A 12,463-nucleotide genomic window follows, 5' to 3' on the forward strand; every position below is an offset into this window, starting at 1 on the left:
AATAGATCAAGAGCTCCTCTGCATGCAGCCTGCCACATCCAAGAGCAGTGATGAAATGGAGGAAATACAGTTCCAGGTTAAAGGTTACTGCCTCTGACTCAGAGAACAATACACTTCCTGTAAAGTTCTGGCGAAGTAGAAACTAACTCTGACCACTAGATGGCAGCAACGTCAAACATAACATTTCAATATAATCTTTACAGCACATTACATCCATTTATTATGCACAAAATGAGCAGAACACGTGGTTTGGGTCGTGGAGGTTGTAGTGAATTCCCCGGGCCTCAGGAATCCGTAGAAGGCCAAGTAAATTGCTGTTTTGATGATGGAGTTGGTGTCTGCTTCAAAAGGCCTGGCGTCTAGTAAGTCGGATAATGCTTTGAAAATATGATTGTTTATGGGTAGCCTCTGGTCTGAGCGTGCGGGTTCCGCCTTCTGAATACCTCTGAGTATGGTTTTGATTTGGTGCGAGGACATGAAACTGATGTTATTGGGGTGTAAGATTAGCATATGGTGTTGAATGCCGGTGAGATATAGTTTGATGGTGTTGTATGACATTTTGAGTTTAAGGTGGCAGAAAGAAGCAAACCCCAGAAGAGAAGTCATGACAAAAGGGTGCGTGATTTTGTGTTCCAACAGGAACCTGTTGAATAGTGTGAACGCTCTGTTGTATGTTCTATGCGTATTGTCTGATAGTGCCAATCGGGACAAAGTCTGGCTATGCCGCATGATGACTTCTAGTCCAGAATGAGCTGTGGAAACGATGGGGTGATGGTGGCCGTGGGTGTCGCTGACGGGAGAGCCTGATGAAATGCCTGAAATTTAAAGCGAGACAGATTGTCAGCTGCCATATTGCACACCCCTGGGACATGGAAGCAATGTAAGAAAAAATTGTTGCAAGCTGCCAACCAAGTGAGTTTCCGCAGGAACCTCATGATTGTGAGGGATTTGGAACGACCCTTGTTGATGATCTGACAGGTCGCCTGGTTGTCTGAATAGCACCGGACCGACATGTTTGCCCATAAATGACCCCACGCCACGGCAGCCGCCACGATGGGATAGATCTCAAAGAGAGCTGAGGTAGTGGAAAATCCTTCCAAATCCCGGACTGCAGAAGGCCAGCTGCCCCACAGCCAATCGTTCCCAAAAATGGCCGCGAAGCCTGTGGTAGATGCCGCATCTGACCAGATAGAGGGGGAAGAGTCCGATAGCTGGGGGAGGAACATGCTCCTGCCATTCCAGGTGGATAGAAATCTCTTCCACATGCCCAGATCTGCCGTAGCGTGGGCATCCAGGGACAACCTGTGCGAGTCGTGTAGGAAAAAAGGGAAGAGGTGCAGAAGTCGTGATATAAATGAGTGACCCTGAGGTATGATGCGCATGGCAAAGTTCAGGGAGCCCAGCAGGGACTGTAGTTCTTTGCGGTTGCAGGTGCCGAGTTGAAGGTAGTTGTCTATGTGGGCGAGGATGTCCTGAATCTTCCCGGATGGCAAACTGGCTTGCATTGCGGATGAATCCAACTGAATACCCAAGAAGGTGATGACTGTCTGGCCCCTCTGTTTTCTTGGGGGAGATGAGTACCCCTAGTTTCTTGAACAGCTTGATGGTGGCTCTGAGACTGGAGGGGGGGGAAGTGTTTTCTTCCACCAGAAGGAAATCATCAAGGTAATGTAATACCATCGGGCACCTTGCTATGTTTAGAAGCAACCAGCATAATGCTTCAGCAAATGTGTCAAAAATGGCCGGGCTGCTCTTGGATCCAAAGGTTAACCGGGAGAAAAAAATAGTAGTCTCCAGACCACTTGATGCCGTGAAGGTGCCACAGTGTAGGGTGTATAGGTAGTAATTTGAAAGCGTTGGCGATGTCGGTCTTGCTAAGCCATGCTCCAACCCCTGCTTGTGTGATGGCGGGGTCTATGGTAGTGTACTGCAGGGAGAATTCCTCAGAGGGAATGAGGGAGTTGAGACTGGGGTTGGCTGAACCGTGGGGCGCCGACAAGTCGACGATGAGCCTCTGTTTCAGGGAAGATTTCCCAGTGACGATGCCAATGGGGTTGGTGCGCCATGTGGCGAAAGGGGGGGGTTTTGAAAGGCCCCAACACGAAGCCCTCGGTTACTTCTTGGGTTTTGAGGGCGTCAACTGCAGTGGGGTTGTGTTGGGCAGATTGAAGATTTGGACATTCCAGGGTGCCAGTTGGCATGTGCAGGATACCCGTGTGGAAGCCTTCTGTCAACCCTGAAACGAGGAAATCTGTGAGATGCCTGGATGGGTGTTGTGACATGAATGCGGTGAAAACTGGCACATTGATGGTCGTTCGATACGGCTTTGTAAACATTTTATTTGGACACATGGACTTGGCATGTGCCCTGAAACATTTGGTACATATATGTAGCAATCTACACCCGCTGTAATTGCAGGACCCCTCGTTGAAATTGTTGCAAATCTGGGATTTGCCCAGAAACTTGATTGGCCGTCCAAGTTTGTCACGGGCTGATTTGTCCGAAACCCCAGAGGGACCGGCCCCTTGCGAGAGGGCATGTCTGTCTGCCGAGTTGGGACAGAAATTTGTGGTGTGGGCTGTGGAGGAGCAATATGCGCAGGCTGGTGTCCTCAGGCCTGCGAAGTGTCGGCAAAATATAACGGTGTCGATCCTTCCCCAGTTGGAGCGGACTCCGTACTGGGAGAAGGCCCCCGCCACTTTCGCCGAAAAAGATCTATGATAATCATAGAAGGCTGACCCCCCATATTTGTTGACTAGGTCTACCAGTTTGTGCATGTAGAGGTCGAACTCCTCCCTTCTGTTGGGGTAGACCGCGCAGATGACATCCCTATAGATACCAAAGGCCAAAACAAATTCGGGAATAGTCAGTTTCCTATTGAGGCGGGCATCCCTGGACTTGACCACAACCGAAACATCGTCATAGGCATAGGTTTTGTTCTCGACCACATCCTGGGAGGCAATTAGAAGGGAAGCCAGGTTAACATCCTTACCTTCCAGGATATCTCTTTTTATGTGCTCTGGTATCATGTGCGCCGGGCTGACTTCCTGGTCGTCCAGGTTAACAGTTGGCGTGATCGCTGGCAATCCGGATGGTGCCGGTGACGCCGCCGGTGGTGGCCCCGCCAAGGAGAGGGTCGTGGTGACCGACTCCAGCCTCTCCAACCTGGCCTTGACCTTGGTCATGGATGTCATTAGAGAGGATAGCATGGCATGTATATCCCCTGTGCTGGACTGGCTAGGTCCTTCCCCAGCCTCCGCGTTATTAGTTGACGTGCGCAGAAGCCGGAAAAGCTTCGCTTTCCTTGCCATGGCGGGGAAGGGGATTTGCAGTCTCCTCAACTCCGTTGTAATGCGCGGGATTGTCCAGGATCTGATAGATGCTGGACTGGCTAGACCGTCTCCCTGGGCTGAAGTGACGGATCTAGCAGGGGTGTCAGGTAGGGAGAAGTTCTCTATTCCTTCCAGAGACATGCTAAAACAAAACAGTTGATTAGTGTTTGGGAAACACAGGATTGTGCTGGCAAGCTAGCTAGTCCGTACGGCGAAAATATTATACTCGCATGGTGACAGATGAGGCCCTGCTAATTGCCAAGCGGCTTGAGAGGCTCCATGTGTTCGCGCGAGGGGTTAATGAGGCCACTTGTCGTAGTGGCAGGAGTGTGAGGCCTCTCGGTGACTGTAAGACAGAACTAGGGGAAGGGAGTGACAGGTGAGGCCCTCTCTATGCAACATGCGAGGCGGCTTACTAACTTGTGGCTCGATGGGTGGCTGCCTCTGAGCGTTTGAGGCGGGGTGTTGGCCTCGCGGGACCTCTAACTGATGGCGAAGCCAAGAGGGGGTAACCTAGTGGGATTACTGTGCCCCACACTGACCCTAACCGGACCATCCGAAATGTAAGGAGAACACTTGTTTATGAGCAGGTGTACGTAACTGGTAGCAAGAAAAATTCACAGGACACCCGTGTAGCGCAAATATGTCTAAGCTTGACCGCCTAAAAGGGGGTAGACAGAAAGTAGAATGACGAGAGTGGACTGTGGTACGAACAACAGCATGACCTTGAGAGGATCACAACGTATGAACAATACCATGCCCGTGCGGCCACCCGCGGATGACGTGCGAAATGAGGCCTGTGCCGTGGCTTGAATGACTGTTTTGGAACGTGTGTCTGTGAGGACTATAAGGCGGGTTTGTGTTTTTTTTTGGAAGTGGAACATTTTATCTTAATTAGAGACAACTGGAGGAGGAAAGAACATGGTTGCTGGTGCTGGCCAAAAGAGGGCAGAAGCTTGTAGGGAGGTATTTTGTGCTGCTGGAGTAATATTTTCTACAGCACTGTGGTATTTGGTTCTGCTGGCCAGTATATTATGCTGCAGTGTGGTATTTGTTTCCGCTTGGGCAGTATTCTGGGTAGCACTGTGGTACTGCTGGCCTCACCTCCTTGTGTTGGCCCTGCCTTCATGTGTTGGCCACTTTTAGTTTTTCCCAGGGACACTTTACGTTCCCAGTCTTCCCCTGTGGGTGGAAGTGTAATTAGGTCTACGTACAGCACTGTTATTTAGACCCCATGCTGTATGGTATTTATAATTAGGTTTGGTTATTTGTACACTGTATTACATTATGCCATATTGGAGGGCACCCTCTACAGCCTTGCTTAATAGATGACAAGCCATCTTATTATATTTCTTTGGGGCTCCGGAGCTCCGCCGGCTAGCCGGGAGGCCGGACAGCGCCGCCGGCGGCTCCCTGTACTGGCTGCGGCGGCGGACGCCCATCGGCAGCGTGCCAGGAGGGCGGAGGATCCGATCGGAGGCAGAGGGGGCCCTGTCAGCGGCGCATGTCGAGCGGTGCTGACCATGAAGGGAGGGTGTGTGCAGTGTGGCCTGTGTGCTACGGAAGGTCATGTGAGCAAGTGTGTGAACTTCTGGCCATGGCTGCTTGACATGAAAAGGGGAGGGGCACGAATGTAAGTGAGTTGCAGGGTGGTGATAGAAATGAGAACTGGAATGGGAGGTAAAAGCACAGGAACAATAACCTGGGCTGGCTTACTGCAGGGTTAGTGACTGGAGTAGGGCTACTGTGTAGTCGTATCCTTATGCATAATCCAAAAAGGCATGACAGACATGAAATGGCAAGTGACTTGTAAGCGAGAAAAACGTGACATGAGTGCAACGATGGTGAAATGAATTGGTACAGGGGACAAAACAGTGAGGCCCCGTGCTGTACCGTGTGGATGAATCACAGTGAACCGGGTGAAGCAGGACGAATGGAACAGGAATGCTCCAAATCCAGAACACTGATGGCAACGAAAAACTTCCAGAAACTCTGCAACTCGCAAGTAACTCTCCAGTAACTCCACAAGCGACTTCCTCTCCAAAAGCTCAGACCTCAGTCGGTGCAGGAGCCAGGTAAGGGGAGTGCCTTAAATAGGCTGGAGGCGGAACTCAGCCCCTCCCACAAATCCAGGCAAATTGCCTTAATACATATCAGGCCCTGGTTTTGTACTTCACCAGGTATGGTTGAAAGATACACTACTCCCATAGATTTACTATGTGTCACTCAGACAGACTTACTGTTACCAATGGTGGCAACTCTCTTTATTACTACCCATGTGCTGTCCTCATGCTCAGTGTTTAGCCTGCAGACATACTTTCTGTCATTCCATTTGACTGCAAGTAACTGGCCATTTACAAATGTGATTGTCGCCCCTTTTTCCACATGTCTGGACACCAGCTCTTGTGGGAATCCAGCTCTATTTATTTGGACTTTCCCAAAGGTCCTTGTATTTGCAGTTTTATAGGAATGGAGGGGCCCCCATACCGATCACAGGCAGGGTGGTGCCTTTGGGAAACTTTCTTTTTTTTATTTCCTCTCACCAAACCTTTTTTTTTTTTTTTGAGAAAATTTATGTATATAAAAAAATAAAAAAAACAACTTACTTTCACTTTTAAATGGATTTGTCAGTTGATTGTTATTTATTCAATACAAGAGACCATATGTGTTTGGGGACCCTTTACAGTGGCCCTGATCATTGCTCCAAACCCTTAGCTACCCCTGGTAGCTGAAAGCAAGGTGATATTTTACCTCCTAGGAAAAAGGAGTATGTTTTGGAATAAATCCAGTTAGTGACCACCATAAAAACACATAACACGATGTCTTCTCTTATTTGTGAGGTTTTTTTATGTTTAACCAGGGCTGATGTCTTCCTAAAACATTTCTTACATTCTGAACATAAAAATGGCTTCTCCCCTGTGTGAATTCTCTGATGTACAACCAGAGCTGATTTCTTCTTAAAACATTTCTCGCATTCTAAACATGAAAATGGCTTCTCCCCGTGTGAATTTTCTGATGTGTGACAAGTTCTGAATTTATATCTAAAACATTTTCTACATTCTGAACATGAATATGGCATCTCCCCTGTGTGAATTCTCTGACTAATAAGATCGGATTTTTGGTTAAAACATTTCCCACATTCTGAACATGAAAATGGCTTCTCTCTTAAGTGAGCTGTTTGATGTTTAACGCGTCTTCTGTGACTTTTTTATTTTGTTAGTCTGTGATGAATCAGAAGATTGGACCGGTTTGAAAGGATCAAGTGATACATTTTTGCTGTTAATAGATGAAGGTATGTCTTGGATATTGGTATGTTCTTCATATGTATCTTATGTGATACCATGATCAGATACTTAAAAATCTGAAGATATAAGCTGTTTCTCTAAGTTCCTGGTACAGTCATCTGGCAAGAATAAAAACAGTGCTATTGAGGGAGCTCCCCGGAATATAGCTCAGCCTGCTATACCACCTAGCTGATATAATGAAAATATTCAATTATTGGCTGGCTTCATACAAAAAAAGGACAACATATATATATAAAAAATTTATACCGTTTATCTCTATTGTCTAAAATATGTCACAATTCATCCTCTATTTCATACAAAACAATAAACCTTCACACATAAAATAAATATGGCCAATAAAATAAATTACTCATATAGTACTTGAATTGAGATAATGTACAATCTCGTTCCCTCTCTTAGTTCCTTGTGCGGAGCTCACACACTATTTGGAACGATCTTGTATTCCACAGCGATATTATGAATATTTACAAGATATCCTGTTATTTTCTTGTAATAAGCCAAATGTCTAGCAGTAGTCTAAGGCTGGGTTCACACGGGCGTTGCGGGTACCCAGACCCGAACCCGAACTTCTTCACATTAGTTCGGGTTTGGGTTAAATGTTGTGTAGATTTTATTTTCCCTTATAACATGGTTATAAGGGAAAATAATAGCATTCTTAATACAGAATGCTTAGTAAAATAGTGATGGAGGGGTTAAAAATAAATAAATTATGAAACCTTAATCCACTTGTTCGTGCAGCCTGGCTTCTCTTCTTTCTTCTTCTTTGAGGAAAATAACTTGTGGTGACGTCACTGCACTCATCACATGGTCCATCACATGATCCATCACCATGGTGAGGGATCATGTGATGGACCATGTGATGAGCGCAGTGACGTCACCACAGGTCATTTTCCTCAAAGAAGAAGAAAGAAGAGAAGCCAGGCTGCGCGAACAAGTGGATTAAGGTTTAATTTTTTTTATTATTTTTTAACCCCTCCATCACTATTTTACTAAGCATTCTGTATTAAGAATGCTATTAATTTCCCTTATAACCATGTTATAAGGGAAAATAATAGAGATCGGGTCCCCATCCCGATCGTCTTCTAGCAACCGTGCGTGAAAATCGCACCACATCCGCACTTGCTTGCGGATGCTTGCGATTTTAACGCAGCCCCATTCACTTCTATGGGGCCTGCGTTGCGTGAAAAATGCACAATATAGAGCTTGCTGCGTTTTTCATGCAACGCACAAGTTATGCGTGAAAATCCCCGCCTGTGTGAAAGGGGCCTTATTGTTGCCACTTTGTTAATATATTTATCTCTTCGCAGGACAGTTCAATACATAGTATAATAGTATATTCATTCAGTGTAACAGCATTTAGGTTAGATGTAGTATGACTTAATTGAAAGCTTTGAAACGCTGCTTCTACTTCGTGGCTATGCAATTCTTCCTATTACCGCAAATTCTTTATATCGCTGTGTTCACCAGACACTTTTTGAAACCTTACAGGTTTCTTCCTCAGTGGTCAAACGGTCATATGAAAAACGAGGGACAAAGTCAATCCTTATATTGTGTTGCCTTGATCTATAGAAAACCTGTATCGGATTAGATCGGGCTAATATACTTATATAAAACCTGGACCGGAGTGTGCATTCACAACCATCTTTAATGTTCTGTCAGACGATGCGGTATATGTATTCAAAATATATTGGGTTGCTTTTCTCCAATACTCAGATGAAATTATGTTCTTGCTTTTATGCCACTATTACACCATGATTTCTCTTTATATAATGATTAGTGATGAGCGAGCATGCTTGGCCGAATACCTGTTCGGCTCGAGCATCACTATGCTCGGCACATGGCGGTACTCAGCCGAGTACCACATGTGCTCGAGCGGCATGCTCGAGTCTCCTCCCTGCACGTTTCTGTTCTTCAGGGGGTTAATTGGGGTTGCACATATTGGGGTTGCACAATTAACCCCCTGGGTGTCATGGAGCAGGTGAGAGCTGCCTCACACTTAATCAGAATAGAACCACAGTATCTAAATGGTCACACTCTCCCCCCTGAAGAAGCTTACGCGAAACGTGCGTTGGGGCTCTGTTGGTTCACCACTCAGGTATTTATTGTATAGCTTTTCTATGGCTTTTTTCATGTGATATACTTATGCACTTTGTCATGTTCTGCACTATGCACTTTATATTTTGGCATGCATTGTACTTCATATTGATCTAGGTCTGTTAGCCTTGGCTGGGTTTTATATATTTGATATTTGGCTTTGCGCCATACGTACACACTGTAGGATATTTGTACCAGCTCTCCAGCCTTGATATGTTCTGTTATCCTGTGGTGCTCCATTATCTTGAGTGCTCCCCACCTACCATTGTATTGTTTTTTATGTGCTTTTTAATATATTCTTGTCTCTTGTTGAGACTATAATAAAGTTTATATCCATTACTATTTGTGCTAGCCTTGTTTCTCTTTTTTGGTGTTACATCGTACGTGCAGGCTTAGCACGTGTACTCACATTTTTCTGTGAGTCATTCTCTATTGGTGATAAGTATCTAAATGGTGTATCTCACAATGACATACGCAGCAAAGGCTGAAAAATTTAGTTTTTTGTCCAAAATGGCTGTTTTTTAAATAACAATAGAACCACAGTATCTAAAGTGTGTATCTTACACGTACAGATGCAGACTAGGCCGCAATTAAAGATTTTTGCCCAAATTGGTTGTTTTATTAATAGCAGAATAGAACCACATTATCTAAAGGGTGTATCTCACAATCACAGATGCAGCAAGGGCTGCAAAATTAAGTTTTTTGCCCAAAATGGGTGGTTTTTTTTAATAACAGAATATGACAGCAGTATATAACGCTTGAATTTCACATGTGCAGATGCAGCAAGGGCTGTAAAATTGTGTATTTTGCACAAAAAGGGTGTTTTTTAAAACCCAGAAAATTATAGCTGTATTTCTAGCTTAAATTGCGCACTGACTAATGCTGCAAAGGCACCAGATGTAGGATATTGCCAAAAAGGGTGTTTTTTTCAAAACCAGATTATTATTGCAGTATTTCATGCTTCGATTTGAATGTCCCAAAAGCACATATGCAGTGCTGGTGCACTGAGCTTGCATAAAATGGCCGCCGCCACCCACCTAACTAACAGACGGATAAAAGTTATTTTTCTGTGTCACTGGGCTCAGGGCAGGGTAAAAAGTTTGTGCACTGCACCCACACAACTAAATCTATGTAGATCGCTGAGTTCAATTGGAGTTCTGATAACAGATTCTGTCCTATTCTCTCCCTCACAGCAGCAGCATCCTCTCCCTACACTAAGCACAGCAGAGTGACGTGCAGCGCTACGTGACTCCAGCTTATATATAGGCTGGGTCACATGCTGCACTGGCCAATCACAGCCATGTCATTAGTAGGCATTGCTGTGATGGCTTCTAAGGTCTCACAGTTAAACGCTTGTTGATTGGCAGCTCTGCAGCCTTTCAAAAAGAGCAAAGAAATCGGCGAACACCGAACCCGAACACAGCAGCCAATCAACAAGCGGTTAACTGTCTGACCTTAGAAGCCATCACAGCCATGCCTACTAATGGCATGGCTGTTATTGGCCAGAGCAGCATGTGACCCAGGCTCTATATAAGCTGGAGTCACGTAGCGCTGCACGTCACTCTGCTGTTACAAGTGTAGGGAGAGGATGCTGCTGGACTTGTGATATCAGGGAGAGAATAGGAGAGAATCTAACTCAGCGATCTACAGAGAAATAGTTGTGTGGGTGCAGGGCACTATCGATTTACCCTGCCCTGAGCTCATTGACTTATTGGGCATTTTATGCAAGCTCAGTGCACCAGCACTGCATCTGAGCTTTTGGGACATTGCAAATCACAATTTTTTTTGGCAAGTGTTAAATTCAAGTTTAATATATACAGCTTTCATATTCTGTTACTAAAAAAACACTTTTTGGGCAATCTACAACATCTGGATTAGTCAGTGTGCAATTTAAGCTAGAAATACACCCATCATTTTCTGGGGTTTTAAAAACACACTTTTTTGACAAAAAAACACTATTTTCAGGCCTTGCAGGATCAGCACGTGTGAAATTACAGGCTTATATACTGCTGTTAAATTCAGTTGTTAAACAAACACTCGTTTGGGCCAAAAAAATTTAGTTGGCAGCCTTTGATGCAGATGTCATTGTGAGATACACCCTTAATTCATTTGGGTTAGAATCAGAGATTTGAAATACCACCATTTGGTGCACCAATATAGAATTCAGCCCTACACTGGTTCAGACAGTGTGAGATACACCCTCACATACAGGGGTTTGATTCAGTCATTTGAAATACAGCCATTTGGTGCACCAATATTGAATTCAGGCCTGCACTGGTTCAAGTCCTGTGAGATACACCCTCTACATACAGGGGTTTGATTCAGGCATTTGAAATACAGCCATTTTGGGCAAAGAAATATTTCATTCAGGCCTACACTGGTTCAGACCGTGTGAGATACACCCTCTACATACAGGGGTTTTATTCAGGCATTTGAAATACCGCCATTTGGTGCACCAATATTGAATTCAGGCCTGCACTGGTTCAAGCCATGTGAGATACACCCTCTACATACAGGGGTTTGATTCAGGCATTTGAAATACAGCCATTTTGGGCAAATAAATATTTAATTCAGGCCTACACTGGTTCAGGCCCTGTGAGATACACCCTCTACATACAGGGGTTTGATTCAGGCATTTGAAATACAGCCATTTTGGGCAAAGAAATATTTCATTCAGGCCTACACTGGTTCAGACCGTGTGAGATACACCCTCTGCATACAGGGGTTTGATTCAGGCATTTGAAATTCCGCCATTTGGTGCACCAATATTGAATTCAGGCCTACACTGGTTCAGGCTGTGTGAGATACACCCTCTACATACAGGGGTTTGATTCAGGCATTTGAAATAAAGCCATTTTGGGTAAAGAAATATTTCATTCAGGCCTACACTGGTTCAGACCGTGTGAGATACACCCTTTACATACAGGGGTTTGATTCAGGCATTTGAAATACAGCCATTTTGTGCAAATAAATCTTTAATTGAGGCCTAGTCTCGTTCAGGCCGTGTGAGATACACCCTTTACCTACTGTCGTTCTATTCTACTATTAATTAAACACCCATTTAAGGCAAGATCCTAAATTTGAAAAATATGAGGAGAGCGTCAAATAAGGGACGTGGCCCAGGTCGTGGTGCAGCTGGTGGAGCTCCTGTTGCAGGGAGAGGACGTGGTCGATCTGTGCCAGCTACACGCACAAGTGAAACCCCTTCCTCAGGTGCGAGTAGGCGACAAAACCTGCAGCGGAATTTGGTCTGGCCTAATGCTGCTCTATGAGGATCTGCCAGCAACACCAACACCTGGGTCACCAAGCATCTCCACAATGTCCCACTCAAGCGTTCAGCTTTCCATATCCCAAATGCTGGGGAGGAAGAGGAAGTACCCCCCTACCCACCCGCGATCCCTAGCCCTGAATGCCAGCATTTCTAAAAAAAACTGGCCTTTGAAATGCTGTCATTCCATCTGGTGGAGATGGATAGTTTTAAAGGCCTTATGGCGGTGGCTGTCCCACAGTACGTCGTGCCCAGTCGCCACTACTTTTCAAGGCGAGCCATCCTTTCCCTGCACAACCAAGTAGGGGACAAAATCAGGTGTGCACTGCGCAATGCCATCTGTGGCAAGGTGCACCTGACTATGGATACGTGGACCAGTAAGCACGGTCAGGGCCGTTATATCTCCATAACAGCACACTGGGTAAATGCAGTGGCGGCTGGGCCTAAGGTGGATAGCAGTTTGG

General features: G+C 45.4%; 1 protein-coding gene across 1 annotated transcript in view; it reads right to left on the bottom strand.

Moving 5' to 3' along the window:
• Window positions 1–12,463, bottom strand: part of LOC121004472 (oocyte zinc finger protein XlCOF22-like) — a 1,539,666-nt gene that overhangs the window by 775,239 nt on the left and 751,964 nt on the right. The gene's annotated exons all lie outside the window — the stretch shown is intronic.

This window comes from Bufo bufo, chromosome 6 (assembly GCF_905171765.1).
Source record: "Bufo bufo chromosome 6, aBufBuf1.1, whole genome shotgun sequence".
NCBI lineage: Eukaryota > Metazoa > Chordata > Amphibia > Anura > Bufonidae > Bufo > Bufo bufo.